Below are 16,317 nucleotides of genomic sequence, written 5' to 3' on the forward strand. Positions count from 1 at the left end.
CTCGACCCTGGGGCACGTTGAGACATTGCTTGAGACTGGGAGTGGTGCTATGCACCTATAATCCCAGTACTTAGGAGGTTGTAAACACAGGAGGATCATTATGAGTCCAATCTGTATAGTGAGACCCTGTAGCAAAAATAACAAAAAAACAAAGAACATGGTGGACTAGACAATAAACAAGAGTAACATTTCTGAAATTTATATAGAACAAAGGGTTAAGAATAAAACTGAATATAAAATGAAGACAATTTAATTATGATTATCATGGAATTTGTTTAGTGTGAAGAGACTCTATTATATTGAACTATTTCTTTAGAATAAATGATTATTATATACAAGTTAATAGTTGACCTATATATCATTTTAACTCTTAGATGTAATAATAATGCTTGAAACTGCATACTCAGGGATGAGGACATAGCAGAGTGGCGTAAGTCACCACCTGGCAAATGTGAGGTCCTGAGTTTGATCCCTGGTACCAGAAAAAAAAAAGGAAACTGAAACTGCATACTCTAAAGGTAATTAGGTCAACTATCTGATATTTTTGCTCCGTTTTCCAGCAGGATTCCTCAGAAACAAAAGATTCAAGTTTAAGAGATGATTACGCTGTGTACAAAGTGACCCTGAAAAATCTTGCACATGAACATTGAGCATAGAGTTTAAGCTCCAAAGTCGTCGCTGGAACTTTCTGTGTGCACAAGCTAACAGGTGACACTGATTGTGTCAGATACTGGCCTTAGGAAAGCAAGTCCCATTTTCAGAATGTATCAAAACTTCCATATTCACTAGAGGGCAGTGTCTCACAAATTTTAATTCTGCTTCTTACTTGGAAATTTTGAATGGTCAATGCCTTGACAAAATAGTTTTAAAAATTTTTTGAAAAGGCTTAGAAAATTCTCACTGTTTCAATAACTGCTTATCCTTCAACTTTTTAGGACAACATACATGAAACATATATATATATATATATATATATATATATATATATATATATATATAAAATAAATTCCAAGAGCACGCTAGATACATTTTTTCGTTTACTTTGCACTCGGACATAAGTAACAACGTGTATAAAAGATGTGCACTACAGTCGTACTAATCATCTTTCTTATTGCAAATATACAAAATACCCAACACCAACAACTTCAAAGAGAAGAGGCTTGTTAGGCTCACAGTTCCCAGCGGGTTCAGTCCACACCTGGATAGCTGGCAGAAGCAGACTAGGGATGTGCAATGTGGGGGACGGCTGCTCAACACATGGCAACTGGGAAGCGGAGAAAGAGGAGAGGAGGATGAGAGCACGCCCTCTCCGGTCGCACCCCGAGTGCCCCACCCCCAGGTCGCCCTGTAGCTCATGATCCGATCGCCTTCCGCACACACAGGACTGTGCGGGGTCGCTTCAGAGCCAAAACATAACCCAAATGTCAAGAATTCATATTATTTATTTGGTTTCTGAAACTCTCCCTGATCTTCAGATTTTTCACAGTCTCATCTAAATGCTTTTTCTCCTTATACTTCACCCATGTGCTGGGTATAGAGAAAGCGGCCTACAGTTCTTCATAGTATTAAGGACTGGAAATTAGGTGGGTACCGCACATCTCGTCCTTCCTGAGTTTTATTTGCTAGCTGATTTCTTCAGTCTGCTAGCGTTCTATGTCTATCATGGGCTGAATGAGTAAGTTTTCAAAATTTAAACTATCTCTGGTCAACTTTAGTGCTTGCAGCATCTACCTATGGTGCCATAAACTACTTATAAGCAAAGAATAATCAATGTAAGATTCGTATTTGTGTCGTCATCCGGTACTCTCTTTATTCTCAACCCTTATGTCAAACGCCTGTGAGTGACACGTGCTTTCTTCAGTGGGGCAGCACTGGTGAGTGAAAATGACCAAACAGGAAAGCTGGGGCTCAGGAAATGCTGCGCGTTGGAAGGCTCATCACAGTATGAGATAATGATCTAGACTACATAAATTAAAATACTATTGTATGTTTTCGAATAATGGGATGATCTGAAAAGATACATTTATGTAATTCATTTCAGGCTCCTGCAAATGCCACAAAACAGATCTGCAGGATAAGTGCAGATTCTAACACTCATGCGTTACTACCCTCGGTACTAGACATCTGAATCTTTAAAATTAAATAGCTGACCTCTTTGGCTTACCTTTTTATACAAGTACTGTGCACTAACCGATTGCGCCCCCGGAGCTTTTGGCTTACCTTTTTCAACCTGCAAACAATGCCCTTTGGTTTCCTCATACCTGGATTATCTCAGGTAAATTGAGCCAAGTGAGAAAAGAGCGCCTCTATTATCCATTCAGCTGACCTAACTTTGCCACAGTGAGACAAGTCTGTGGAAAAGCAGAAAGATCTTCCTCTCTACCCAGCTGCAAGGTGGGGCATGAACAGTATGTCACCCATGATATCTCAGGAAACACAAAGTCCTAAGAATTGAGCAACAAAAGGAAACCGAGGCTACATCCACTTTGAATTAACATTCTTCCAATGTTTCCATTTTCACTTTAAGTTTTCCTAGGCTTACCAACTCTCAGAAAAAAAAAACAGTAATACATAAAATAAATGAAAATAAAAATAAAAGTCTTGTTGGAATGAGCTCCATCAATTTCCCTCCTTTCTCTCCAGAATTTTTTTTTTTTTTTCAGAACCGGGGTTTGAACTCAGATCCTTGCATTTATCAGTCAAGCGCTTATTCTACTGAGCCATCTCCCCAGCCCCTCTTCAGAAATTTAAGTGTATGTTTTTAAAGTCTTATTTCTTTGTTCAAAGGGACAACCACCTTCATTATTTTTTTATTCTCTCAGAATGTCATTTTTATCTTATTTCATCCAATTGTCACTTAAAAATGTTGGTCCAGTGCATATCTTTTTCCTTGGTATTAAACCATACTCAAAGTTTTCTTTTTAAGAACCAAATAGAAAAATACCTTGCTTGGTGACCCATTCCCTTAGTGTCTTCAGTGTATCCATGCCTTACTTGCTGAACAGTCTGTCGAGCACACAGTCTTCATTTTATAATCTTCACTTTGGATCAATTCCGCCACCATCTGTAGTGCAATTTTTATTACCCTTACAGAGCTTCTACTCTGCAGGTTTAGTGGCCTCTAGCCTCTTTATCCTTAAAATTTCTATGGTGTCTCACCAGTCCTGTAATTCGCCCCATGAAAATTTCTGAGATAGAATATGTCCTTAGACTCACAAATTCTGTATTTGTTTTGTGGCTCTTCTTTTTCTCTTTCAGTATACTAAATCAGAGATTCTCAGCCATTAGTGTGCCTCATAAGTACCTGGCACCAGGGCCTCTTGATTCTACCCTGAAGCTTTTGATTCACTAAATCTGGCATAAAGCCTAAAAGTTTTCATATCTAACACATGCTAACTCTGACAGTGATGTCCTACATGACATTTCTTGAGTTGAACACGTTCTAGATTTTCAAAATACTTTGCTATCTTGCCTTCTTTCATTAAAATAATTCAGGTATTCTCAAGCTTCATTGGTTATCTTTATATGAATAATATAAACTCTTTATCAAAAGCTCCATCACTCCCTCTAAAAACTCCTCACCCAGGTGCATGACTCCGTACCAAATAACTCACCTTTGCTTGAATGTTGTATAGAATCCACACAAGCAATGTATCCATATTCTGAACATTGTGTCCTCCCCCCACCAGCCACTTCTCTTTTGCCTGCTCATTCCCACACATCATAAGCATCAACCTTCCTCACAAGCAGGAAACTGTCAGCCAGCTTTGGCTTTCCTACCCTCGATCTTTTTTGTCTTCCATGTGTTGGATACAGATAGAATCCTGTAAAGCTTGACTCTGCTGTTTAGCTTCTTTAATTTTCTCTCATTTTATTGTCTGCTATGTCACATGTGCATCCAAATGATTCATAGTTTTGTTCTTTCCATTGAGTGCTAAAGCGTATCTAGGGTCAATGAGATAGCTCAGTGGACTAAGCGACTGCTTAGGCAAGCTCAGGGACCAGGGTTCAGTCCCCTTCACCAAATGACACACCAGCCCCTCCCCCATGGCGTGCAGAACTGGACACCAAGTCTGGGAGTGGTGGTGCATGCCTGTAATCCCAGCGCCAGGAAGGCTGAAAACAGGAGGATCAGTTTGAGCCCAAGCTGCATAGTGAGGCCTTATACCAAATACATAAGAAAGAAAGAAGAAAGGAAAGTGTATCTAAAATTGATATCTGATCCTGTCATGTAACTCTTCTTTAAAAACAAAAATTTAAAGGTTCTTCATTATCTACAGCATCAACAGATAATATCTTTGTCATGCATAATTTTGCCCCCCTGCACTTATTCTCATGATTCTTTTTTTTCTGGATTTGTGGTTATGCCTGACAACTCACTGCGTGTGGAATCAGAACACGTTGATTTCACTCACATCTGCACTCATGCTGGCTTCCCCCCTGCTACTCCTTCTCTGCACTCACCAGCACTTACTTGTCTTCAGACTCAGCACAATTAACTGCCTTCTCTCCAGGCTCTCCTGTGCTTTCACTATAGAGTGCTTCCCACTTGATATCATGGGCCTTTGTATTTATGTCAGGCTGCCTCGCCGGGCTGGACAATCCTGGAAGGCCTGAGGTATCTATCAATAGTGTTCATGCTCCTGGAAAACAGCACAGCTCTCTGTAAATAGAAGGTCTTCAGTAGATATTGAGTTTGAACTGAGACACTAGGCAGACAGACATCATAAAAAAGAGATCAGTAGATACCCATGTGGCCTGGGCTTCTAGCTACTATGACTAGGATTTTGAATCCTCATTTCCTTTTCCAGCATTACCAGAAGTGGGGTAAATGGTTAAGTGTCACTGACAATGTCCTGACTTGGTTAGCCCAATGCTTAGTGGCAGGATGACATTCAGAAGTAGCTTTGTAGAACACATTTCCTCAAATCCTAATTGTATACTTTGCTTTGTCTCTGAGATTAAGCACCTGCTGTTGGGGCAACCATGCTATGCCAAGTCCATAGCTCTGACATGAAGCACACACTGGACCCCATTTATCAAGGAACTCTGAATCTCCTCATTTCTGAAATTGATATTGCAAGTCTCTACCTAGTAGTTTCTAGCTCAGACTCTTAAAACAGCTTCTAACTTAGGTGCCCTATATTCATTCCCCCTTCACCTATGAATTATTTGCATGAGAATGAAATGAAGGGTCAGCAAAGTAGCTCAGTGGACTAAGCACCTGTTTAAGCAAGCGTGGGGACCAGGGTTTGACCCCTGACACCACCCGCCACTTTGCCAGCCCCACCCCCAGGCGTGCCGAGTCTGTCACCTAGACAAGGCATGGTGGAACACACCTGAAATCCCAGTGCTGGGGAGGTTGAAAATAGGATGATCACTATGAGCCCAGGCTGTGAAGTGAGACCCTGTACCAAATACATAAAATAATAATAAATAAATAAATAAATAAATAAATAAATAAATAAAATGAGTAATTTGTACATTAGTTGCTCACTTAAAGTAATTATGTTTAATGTTAGCTTTATTATGAAACTATTTCATGGAGCTATAATATGGAGCTCCAAAGATTACAATATGGAGATATTTGTGTATGTTAGGAGGTCTATATTTTATATATAATCATTAGAGATACAAAAGTGCTTTCAATTGGACATAGGATTGCTGGAAATATTTTCAAGATTTTCAGCTACATGCTAAAGACCATCTTATAGAAGCTAACATTTTACCGAGAAGAAATATGTCTGATTGCCATGCATTTCTATACACTGAAGGAGAGAATAATGTGCCCGTATCATGTTCTTAATAATGGGTATGAGAGTAGCAGATACGCCAAACTTTGTACTGGATCTAGTTTTTCCCTTTATTAGTAAAAATTATGTCTTTCCTTAACCCAAAAACATATTAAATGTCCCCTGGGAAAGAAAAAAGAAAAGTAATTTGATATCAAAATCTAAAATCGTTCAAACCTCTTTATCCACCTCACACAGAGTTCTTAGCCAAAATATTTTCTTATTGAAAACTTATTTTTATTCTGCATTTAGAAAATATTGATTCATTCTTTTTGCATTCCAGTGTCTTAAGAGAGATAATACTAAAACCCTATCCTTACATTACCGTCTGAAATGTGAGCCAGTACAGGGAACCTGAGCCATCAAGAGGTTAAGTGGCTTTCTTGGGACCACACACCACGTCAGGGTCGCAGCGGAGGTTAGGAGCTGCTAGCTCCCCATCTCCTTCTTACGTGTCTCACAGGGCTCCCCTTTCTCTATTTATTTAGGTGTAGCAACTGGGCAAGTCAACAGCGAGTGGGGTTTCACAGTGTGACAATAAGATATTTAAAAGATGACCTTTTAAGAAAGCATTTTGTGCCCTTTGTTTAAAATAACACAGATACTCTCCAAATAAATGGTTCCCTCCATTTGTCTGGATCGGGAAGTATGTGTGTATTAACTTCAGGACATGTGGGCGTATTCTTCCCCTGATTTGGGACAATTTCTTTCCCATGGGCATTTTGTTTTACATTTTCATAAAAAAACCTACAGTGTATCTCCAAATCACAACTTGGAAAAATAAGAGAAAATTTTTTAATTACTGTCAATAGGTTGCAGCATTTGTGAGATAATCAAATCTATAACTAGCCAATAGCTTCCATGACACAAGGGTTAAATAAATGATAAATAGGTTGTTCAGTGGCCAATCCGTGGCACATCACTTGCAGGCCAGTTCCTGTGACTGTCTTTCTCGGGACCCCTAGGAGTTACAGCACATATGGCCACACATTGGGGTCCTATTGACAAATCCGAAGGTTACTTGCGTTCATGTACAGAATTATTTGCAGCTATCTCCTTTTGCTTTGCCAGTGAAATACAAAAATATTGACTGATAACTGCCAATACCACGTTGAAGAAAAAATGCTAACAATTAAAATTTTCCTTTTTGACTTTTGCTTTGATCTTTTGTTTATTATTTCTTAAAGTATTTTCTCATTTTTTCTTTTCTACTATCACTGCATTTCCTTTCACATCAGGGTTTTATGTTGTTCTTATTTCTTTACTTTTGCTTTTCCCCGTGGATCTATAAAAGGGTGTGGGGAAGTAATGCGTGTGTATCATCTTAAGTTTTTAATAATGAATGTGGAGGGAGCAAATGTTTCTATGTTAAACACTATGTTGAATTTATTTTCTCTGCTTATTAATAAAACTTTTGTTTCTCCTTAACCATGAACATATGGAATTGTCACCTGAGTAACTTTTTACTGAGATTTATATATTCTGGTTCCCTGTCAATAAATCCCTTGTTCCTTCCCCACTTTCCATTTACTTTATTGTTTATTTTGGGAGTTTGATAAGCATGTGGCATATTGAGACAGGATAACCCGGTTTCAATTCCACCAGTGCGAAGTGACTATATTTGTGGATCTAAATATTTTGTTCACTCCCCTGAAAAATGCAAGAAATATTTCATACAACACTCAATACCTCTCAGTGTTTTAAAGATTTATCTACCAATGAATTCTTTTGCTTTTACAATATTGACCCATACAATTTGCGGTGTGAGGACGTGCTATGTGATCCACATTGGCTTTAGCTTCTATTCTGACCACTAATTTAAGTTACAGCTGAAAAAGTACTTAGGGACAGTTCAAGATCTTCTCAAAATGAATAATAGGGACATGGAGGTAGACCAGTGGTATAACACCTGCCTAGCAAGAGCAAGGTCCTGAGTTCAATATCGGGTACAAAAAGAAAAGAAAAGAAAAGAAAAAGAAAGAAAGAAAGAAGAAAGAAAGAAAAAGAAAAAAGACAGGCCAAGCTATATTTTAATAGCAATTTGTTTTCACTATGTGAAAAAGTGTGAAAGGGTAGCCTGGCAAAGGAAATCTCAGAGATTAGAAATGAAACATCTATGTAAATAATCTGATTTACAAACTTCCAAGGAAATAAAACATAGCTCACAAGTTACATGGAAATTCATTGAATAAACTTTTTTTAAAACTCCTTGCCGTCTCCCTTTTGCCCTTATGTGGATCAGATGTCCTAAAATAAGAATGCTAAAACTAAGGTAACATTTTAAAAACCGTGGTCTTAACGTGAGAGAGAAGTCTTCCAAAGTTTTCCATCCTTTAACGTCTATGTGTAAGGTGCTCATAATAAAATGCATTTGCCTATTGCAATTGTCATCCTTTCTACTGAAATTAATACTTGGGAGTAGTAGTCTTGAACAATAAAGGAAATGCTCCGGACTATCACAGAACATGGTACTGGTTTAGGTCTGATCCACTGCACAGTGACACCATTAACACCCGATTCTCTCCCTCATGCGTAGGCTGTATTTATTAGTGGTGGGTCCATCCTCATGGAAGTATCTTCTTTCCAGAAAGCTCAGTCTCAGATTCCAGAAGTGAATCTTTCGCCCTTACCATCCTCCCTTATGCTTGGGGGTGTGGTAAATCCCTGGAAAATAGCAGTGCTAGGAAATGAAAATTAACTTGGAAGAGAGGAGGACGAAGGAAGTGGGAAGGCAATCAACAAATATTTACTACAGTAATTCATTCCATTTTCTCATGATCTAGTAAGACCAACAAAAGGAACAAAATAAACCTATCCTTTTCCTCTAAAAATAAATAGTACTTTAGACTAGTCTTGTTAAAATGAGACTTTAATTTCAATAGTCTCATTATTCACACCGCATTTAAACAACAATCTCTGGAACTTTCTCATAGTTTAGGGAAGACCAGGAGATAATTTTGAAACAAACAACAAAAAAATCCACCCAATCAGTTCATCCGTGTAGGAGATGGAGACAGAAGGGTAATCCACCATGATATTTTTTAGGATATAAACACCTAACTCGTAAACCACTTTTGTAACCAAGTGAATGGATTTTTATTATTACACATGTAGAATAAAAATAAAGGTGCAGCAGTGCACACCTGTGATCCCAGCACTTGGGGGGCTGAAGTAGAGCCATCACCACAAGTTCCAGGCTGTAGTGAGATGAAGTCCCCAAAATAACATCACCTTCCCTAGTCCTTTCCTTATGACTATAGAAATAATCACCTTCCATCCTTAAGGGTAATTCATTGCTTTTCAGAAAATGATTCTGATGATACACTTGCTGAAAATATTCTTTTACTAATTGACACAACAGTTACTCATTGAGTGCAAAGGACAGTCTAGTGTCAGAATTAGCCAGAGTTTATTGCTATTAGACCTCTTTGTTTTTACGTGTACAAAAGGAGAAAATGCAGCACACACGGATGGTGCCGCATTTATCTGAACTACTTATCCTGACTACACCCACACTTGGATTCCAAACTGTGAACAATAAAACAGATTTAGAGAGGTGAAAAAGGTGTTTTCAATTATGTTGGGTTTTATGTTTGTTTGTCGTTTTGATCTCATCAAATTTCTCTTCAGTTCTTTCTATAATTCAGCATGAATGCAGCACCAAGTAAACTGAATTTTTCTTATTAAAATTTCTTCATTAAATTCTATATGAAATTTCATGTGTATATTTCTTGTTATTCTTACACTATAGCATTTTCGAACTTTGCAGTTAAAAAGGATCATATAGAAGTGATTTGAAAATGAACTGCTCCTATAAAATTTAGAAAGGAGCCTGCTTTGATTTTCCTCTCTAATTAAGCAGCAAGATGTCAGCTCTGACTGACTATCAAAACATATTTGTGGCTGCTATAAAACAAATTTAGAGAGGTTAGGAAGGCAAATAGCAATAGTCAAGGTGAACTAGCCTACTTACTCGCTATCTATGCTTGTGCAAGTCACTGTACGTTTCTAAGCTATGGTGCCATGAAAGAGCAGAGATAATAAAGAGTTGCTGGGTTCCTGGTGAGAGGAGGAAGCAGTGCGCAGGAGGCGTTCAGCAGGATGCCCAGATGGGGGAGGGTCGGGGGCACTGACACACTAGCTGTGGCTGGGAGGTCCTTTGATCTTAAAAGCATTTTGAAGAAGGTTTTCCTTTTGTTTTGGAGGTAACAAAGCCTTGAGTACCACAAATCTTTAAAACTTTCTCAGTGTTCTCCAGAATAACATCTATAGCATATTTATTTACACTCCTCAGTGTAATTTGTTACAAATTATGTTCATTCTAATATACTACTGCTGGGTGAGGTCTATGCAGCTTTTAAGCAAAGTACTTTCTTGTGAGCTGTGCTACAATAACTTGGGACAGCTGGTTGTCTCCAAAGTAAGGAGCTGAAAAACTGCCAAGTCTCTGCTTAACCATGAGCAATGTGGACAAGAGCGCTTTGGACACCCTAGAAATGTGCTGTGCCAAGCACCAGCAAAACAAAGCATTTCCAGTGAGGTGAAGGTGGGTGGGGGGCTTTCTCAAACCCAGAGAGAGGATATTATTGTTTTAGTGTGAAATTTTTCAACTAATATGAATAGAATTGTAGTATTCTTTGACTATAGAGACAGTATTCTTTTTCCAACTAATGACAATATTTGGCTGTTTAAGAAGGTACTTGGAGTGTTCTAATATTTTATTTTCTCACATCCAGTCTTATCCATCTTTTAAGAATCTAATGACATTCTCATGGGCAAGGAGGGATGAGGAGAGGCAATGGACTGCATATGTTCACCTGGCCTCAAAAGGAGAGGAAACTAAGGAAAGTTAGCATGAACAGGTTCCAAAGCTATAAGCCTGTATTGACCAAAACAAGCTAGAAACCCATGGAAAGACTGTGTGATTCTGGTCCTCCTTATGAATTGAATTAAAGGAAAGAAGACATAATACCAAAGAAAATGATGTAGCATTTACCATAGCTAAAGAGCAAATTTTAGTTTCAGACCAAATTATAGTCTATTGAGGAAGGCTCAATTTTATCATTTGAAAGAACCTTTTCTCTCATTCCCTGTTAAGTTCCTATATAATACTTAAGATAGGAAAATATACAAATTATTATTAGTGAATTTGTTGGCTTCTTTAGTTTTCTTTCATTTTTCTTTTCTTTTCTTTTTTTCTTCTGTATTTAGGACAGGGTCTACAGGGTCTAAAAGGTCTCACTACACAGATTGGACTCGTAGTGATCCACCTGTTTTCTGCCTCCCAAGCACTTAGATTCAGGCGTGCGCCACCACATCCAGTCTCAATCGGCGTCTCAGCAATCCCCGGGGGGGGAAGGCTGGCACAGCAGGCCAGGGATCGAATCCCGGCTGCTGTGCTCTGCCTAAGCAGGCACTTTAGTCCACTGAGATCTCAGGCTGGCCCTTCTTTGGTTTTCTAAGACTTTTCTTTAGGATATTTTAGTATGGAGCAGATTTTTTTTGTTATAATCTTCTGACATATATAGACTGAAGTGACAATAATGTTAAGTAAGAAAATATGAAAACAAATTAACTTCAGGGGCAGCTGTCCCCAAGATGTTGTCAAATTTTAGAAGATGGTGTTGCTTTTGATTAAAAGTACATTTGTTAATTTTTCCTGGAAAATTTCTGCCATTTCTGAACACCCTTTGTAGCAATTAGCATAGACAATGCTTTCTTTACACATGAGAACTCTTTTTACATATAAGTTGTAAATTATAGGCCTCATCAATTTTTTGCATCACTTCATTTCCAGTGTTACCACTGAGCTCTGTATTTCCTGCTCTGTATCTCAGCAAACTGTTGTTTAACTGGGCTGGAGTTTTTTTTTTTTTTTTTTTAAACCTTCAATAATATCTTTCTAGCTAGGAGCTATTTTTAATGTGTTTTAACTTAATTTTATTTTTTTATTTTAAAGAGAAAAAAGTCAATACAAATCATTCAGATTTTCAGCACAAGATGAAATTCAGAATTTCAAAACACAAAGATAGGAAATTCATGGTGGTTATTATGCTGCATATTGTTATCTTCAAAGTAGTTGCTCAAATTAGCAGATATAGACATGCAATATTGATCTAATAAAACAGACACTAACTTCCTTTCAATGAACTCATAGAAATTATCAGTACAATTATTTTAGTAAGAGAAATGAAATATAGCCTAATTTTCTAATCCTGCCAATGATACAGGAGTAAATCGCTTACATTCAAAACTTGCAAGGATGTTTTGCTGCTTGAGTGACTCTAGAATAGTCCACCTTCATCTGATAGAGCATTTCAAAGGGTTCCTTAGCACATAAAATGTTCCTGTTCCCCTAAAGCTGGCCGCCACTCATCCAGCAGACACACAGATCTGTGCAGATTCAGTTTAGAATGTTTAGAGTTACTGCAGTTAGTGGGTCTAATTCTGCAACATGAAGATCTATTATGTGACTTTGACTGCCACTTTAGGGGTGGTCCTCTACTGCTCATGATCTTTCCCAAGGAATGTTGAAGCATTTTTACAGTGGTATCAGTATCAAACTTAGGCCTCTATTCACTGTGCAATTTTCCAATCTATGTCAAAGTTCTTCTGACATGAGAGAATACCAAATAATTACCATATTCGTAGGGAATTACAACAGTGAGGAACTGATGACATTCGAGTGTTTGAACTAGGTGAGACTTTTTCTAATTTGCACAAAGAAGCCCTATAGATTCCAGACAGTTCTGTTGGCATCTAATTTGTCCAAACTCATATGGGTTTTCAGCACCTAACGCCAATTCTGCTCCCGGCTGTCTGCATTTGCTGTTTGCTCTTGGGATTTCTGAGGCCTACTCTTGCTTTCCACAGCACCAGTGGCAATGCTTCACACACAGCCAATGTGACCATGGATGCCCATGGAGAATGTCTCGTAAGGCTTTAGTCAATAACTAGCATGTAACCTCACAGTCAGCAGGAGCACTGGTGCTCTATGTTCTTGGATGACGCCTTAGGATCCCTTTTATGGACATTTACTTTGGTGAAGTTACTTTGGGTTCATACTTTAAGAAAAATAATAATAGCCCCATGAAGTCCACTGCTGTGTTCATAACAACGATGATCCTAAAATTTTTTTTTCACAATTAATCTATTCTCTTTATGAAACCACATACAAAAATAGTCTTATAAGCTCTCACAGGCAGCTGGCTGGTTTTGCTTTCTTACCACTGGAACTCATACAACCATGCAGAGTGGCATGTGTCTATGATGTCAGCACTCAGGAGGCTGAGGCAGGAGGATCATTGCAAGTTCAAGGCCAGTCTGGGCTACATAGTGAGTTGGAGGCCAGCCTGAACTGCATAGAGAGACCTGTTTTAAAAACACAGACAGACAGACAGACAGACAGACAGACAGACAGACAGACAAAAGGAAAGGAAAGGAAAGGAAAGGAAAGGAAAGGAAAGGAAAGGAAAGGAAAGGAAAGGAAAGGAACTCATAATTATTTCTATTTGTCTGCTTTGTTTGTCAGGAAATTCAGAGCCAAATTGGTAGGTGTCCTCTAGTGAATTTATTATATGCATTTTTTTCTGCATTGATTTTTATTTGGTTTTTTCTTTTTGCTTCTTTATTTTCGATTCAAATTCCAATTTTGTCTCTCAATACTTATTTATTTGCTTTGTCATGCTGCATTATTCTTTGTAGATCATATCATTTGGAACAGAAAGGTAGAGATGTATTTTAAAGTCAGATAATATTACAAGCATTCTATGTTATTTTTGGATCTTATATTTTGAGAATGTAGGTGGGGCTTGCAGTGACACAGAGCCCTTGGGATAGAAGCAGGTGTGCGGCAAAGATAAACTAGAAAACGTCCCCTTTTAGTTACTAGCTTTCTTCACACAAGTATTTAAGATGCACCATATGCTTGGACCAAATCATCTTTCTAAGCAAAACATAAAAGTTACTTTTTGGACATTCAAGGAGGTGAAAGAAAAATCCAGACTGCTTTGAAGGATGAGCCTGCAGTGCAGAAGGGTATAAACACAACCCACGATGCCAGATGTTTTAACACAGCAATGTGAAGAAATACTCTCCTTTCTTTATTTACACTTTATAGCAAATATTTTGTAAAGAGAAAGCAAAGAATGTTGATGTTTCACCAGTCAAGCTTTAAGCATACCCAGGTCTCAAGTTCCTTGTAGCTAGAATTCCTTGTAGCGTCCTTCAGAGCACTATGTAGTGGTAAACATTTGCCTTTATATTTACTAGGGTTTAGAGACTGTGACGAGCAGGACCGTGGAGGAGGGAAGGAAAGCCTGCCACACGGATTAGTTTCCAGCCCTTTTAAAGGTTTCGAGAAAGTAGATGAAGTTGTCATAAATATTTTTTTTAAAACCAGTGAAAAGAATTTGAAAATTTACACACAGAGAGAAGCAGGATAACCCCTTTTCCTTCCAGCAAACTGTTTAAACTTTCTTGATGGATGTTTTTATATCAAAAAGTCATTTTTCAAATTGGGCATACATTTGATGATAGGAAAATATTTTAAGTACAGATCTCACTCTCTTGAAAATGTGAACATAGTGATTCCTTTAAAATGATCATTTGATGTTGTTAGAAACCTCACATTCTTATTTCTTACTTTTGTTAGTAAATCAAAGGGGGAGATAGTAAATCATACATTTAATAAAACATCAAAGACAAACCCTGCTGGGAGTGACTTCCAATACCGATTCCATCATATCTGTCAGGACATGATGGCTGATTCTTGCAAATAAACTGAAATAGCCTAGGAAGACCTAAGGAAGGGGGTGCTCCATAAATCACCTCACGAGGATTTATTCCAGTGTATACTCAGCAGGCCAGGGAAGACAGTGCAAGCAGGGTCTCTACATGGATCCCGACAGGAATAGATGTACTATTTTGGCCTTTGGAATGGACAATCCTAAATTACATTTCAGAGACCTTGAAGTCTTTCTCACTTGAGAAACTGCTTTTTCATTTCCACATCCAAGATTTAGTGAATTTAATTTGAGTAAAACCAAAACAAAAGACCAAAGAAAAATTAAGTTGTTAGGACAATGAACAAAATCATCAAACAATTATCCCAATTATCAAATAAAGAGATGAAAGAAATTGAGATGGAGAGAGATCTTCCTCAACCCAAGCATACAGAAAGATCAGAGGAGATTTCAAATCACACCAAAGTCATGTTTGCTCCAGGTGAGGAGATAATCTTAGTCTGATCCTATGAAAACTAAAGGGCACAGCAGGAATCTGGAATCCTGCCTTACTAAAAAGTTTACAAAAATATGAAGCAGCTCAATAAAGATCTTATCTGGAAACCTAAAACCAATGAAACAAAAAGAAGTTAAAATTGGTTTTGAGATTATTATTTACTTTGCATTTTCTTTGGAGGCAGTGAGTATGAACGAAATGCAAACTTAGATTAAACATTTATTTTTGGTTTTTCAGTATTTTTTAAACAAAGTATCTGTGCTTCTGGACAAACATATGACTCTCTCCTTTTATTATCAAATCTGATGTTACTAAAGTCACCTAAAAACTTAGCTTACTACTGCTTCTCCCAACATCATGTGTTTATAAGCTGACACGCATGAATGACTTAGGTGAATGTGAACTAATGCAGAACTAACCGACCTCTACTGGGCAAATCTAGAAAACCAGTACCTTAACCTTATTCAACCAGACACCAAGAAAGCCATTGCTAATTTATGTGAAGGATGAAAACATAAACACATGGGTACATGTACTACCTTTACATTTTCTTTGTACTTTGGGTTTGGAGATCAGGAAGTTGTTGGTTGAACATTGTGAGAATATATCTATAACTAAAATTAGCAAACCTTTAAATACTCTAGAAATGAAATGCACATCAAATTCAAATTTTGAGGTTAACTCACTTTGTATATGAGAATATCTTCAGTAAAATGTAGTCATGGTGATACAGGAAATATAAAATTTCCAACCTCTGCTAGATGTTAGATGCACCAAGTTTATGTGCCTTGAAATCAAAGAAAGAATTCCAAAGTACAAAGGAGATTAAGAGTAGGAAAGGTTTTTGGGAAATAGAAAGAGAAATAGGAATAGCTCCTGCCTAAGAAGCAGGAGGGGTCCCAAGTGGGTTATCTCCGAGGTCATCTCTGAGAATGTTTAGAGAGCAAAGATCACAGAATAGGTACAGAATGGGTCTAGCTATAATAAACCCATAAGATTATAAGCAGAACTGCTTAGCAAATATTGACCCAACAGGGAAGCAGGGCACATGACAAGGGCATATGGGTGGCATCATGAACACTGGTTGATGATCTTCAGCCCAAGGCTTGTCTTTAGTCATATTGGTCTTGGTGGGTGAAAGAGGATGGTCCTCCCTTGGGAGGCAATGGTCTGTGTCTATGGGAAATTCCACACAGGTCGCACCAATTACAGTAGAACCTCAAGCCCCCATTCACCCCTTAGGGAGTATATCAAGCTGGCCACTGTGAGTTTCTTTCTGCAGTCT

Source organism: Octodon degus, unplaced genomic scaffold (assembly GCF_000260255.1).
Source record: "Octodon degus isolate 3935 unplaced genomic scaffold, OctDeg1.0 scaffold00040, whole genome shotgun sequence".
Classification (NCBI taxonomy): Eukaryota; Metazoa; Chordata; class Mammalia; order Rodentia; family Octodontidae; genus Octodon; species Octodon degus.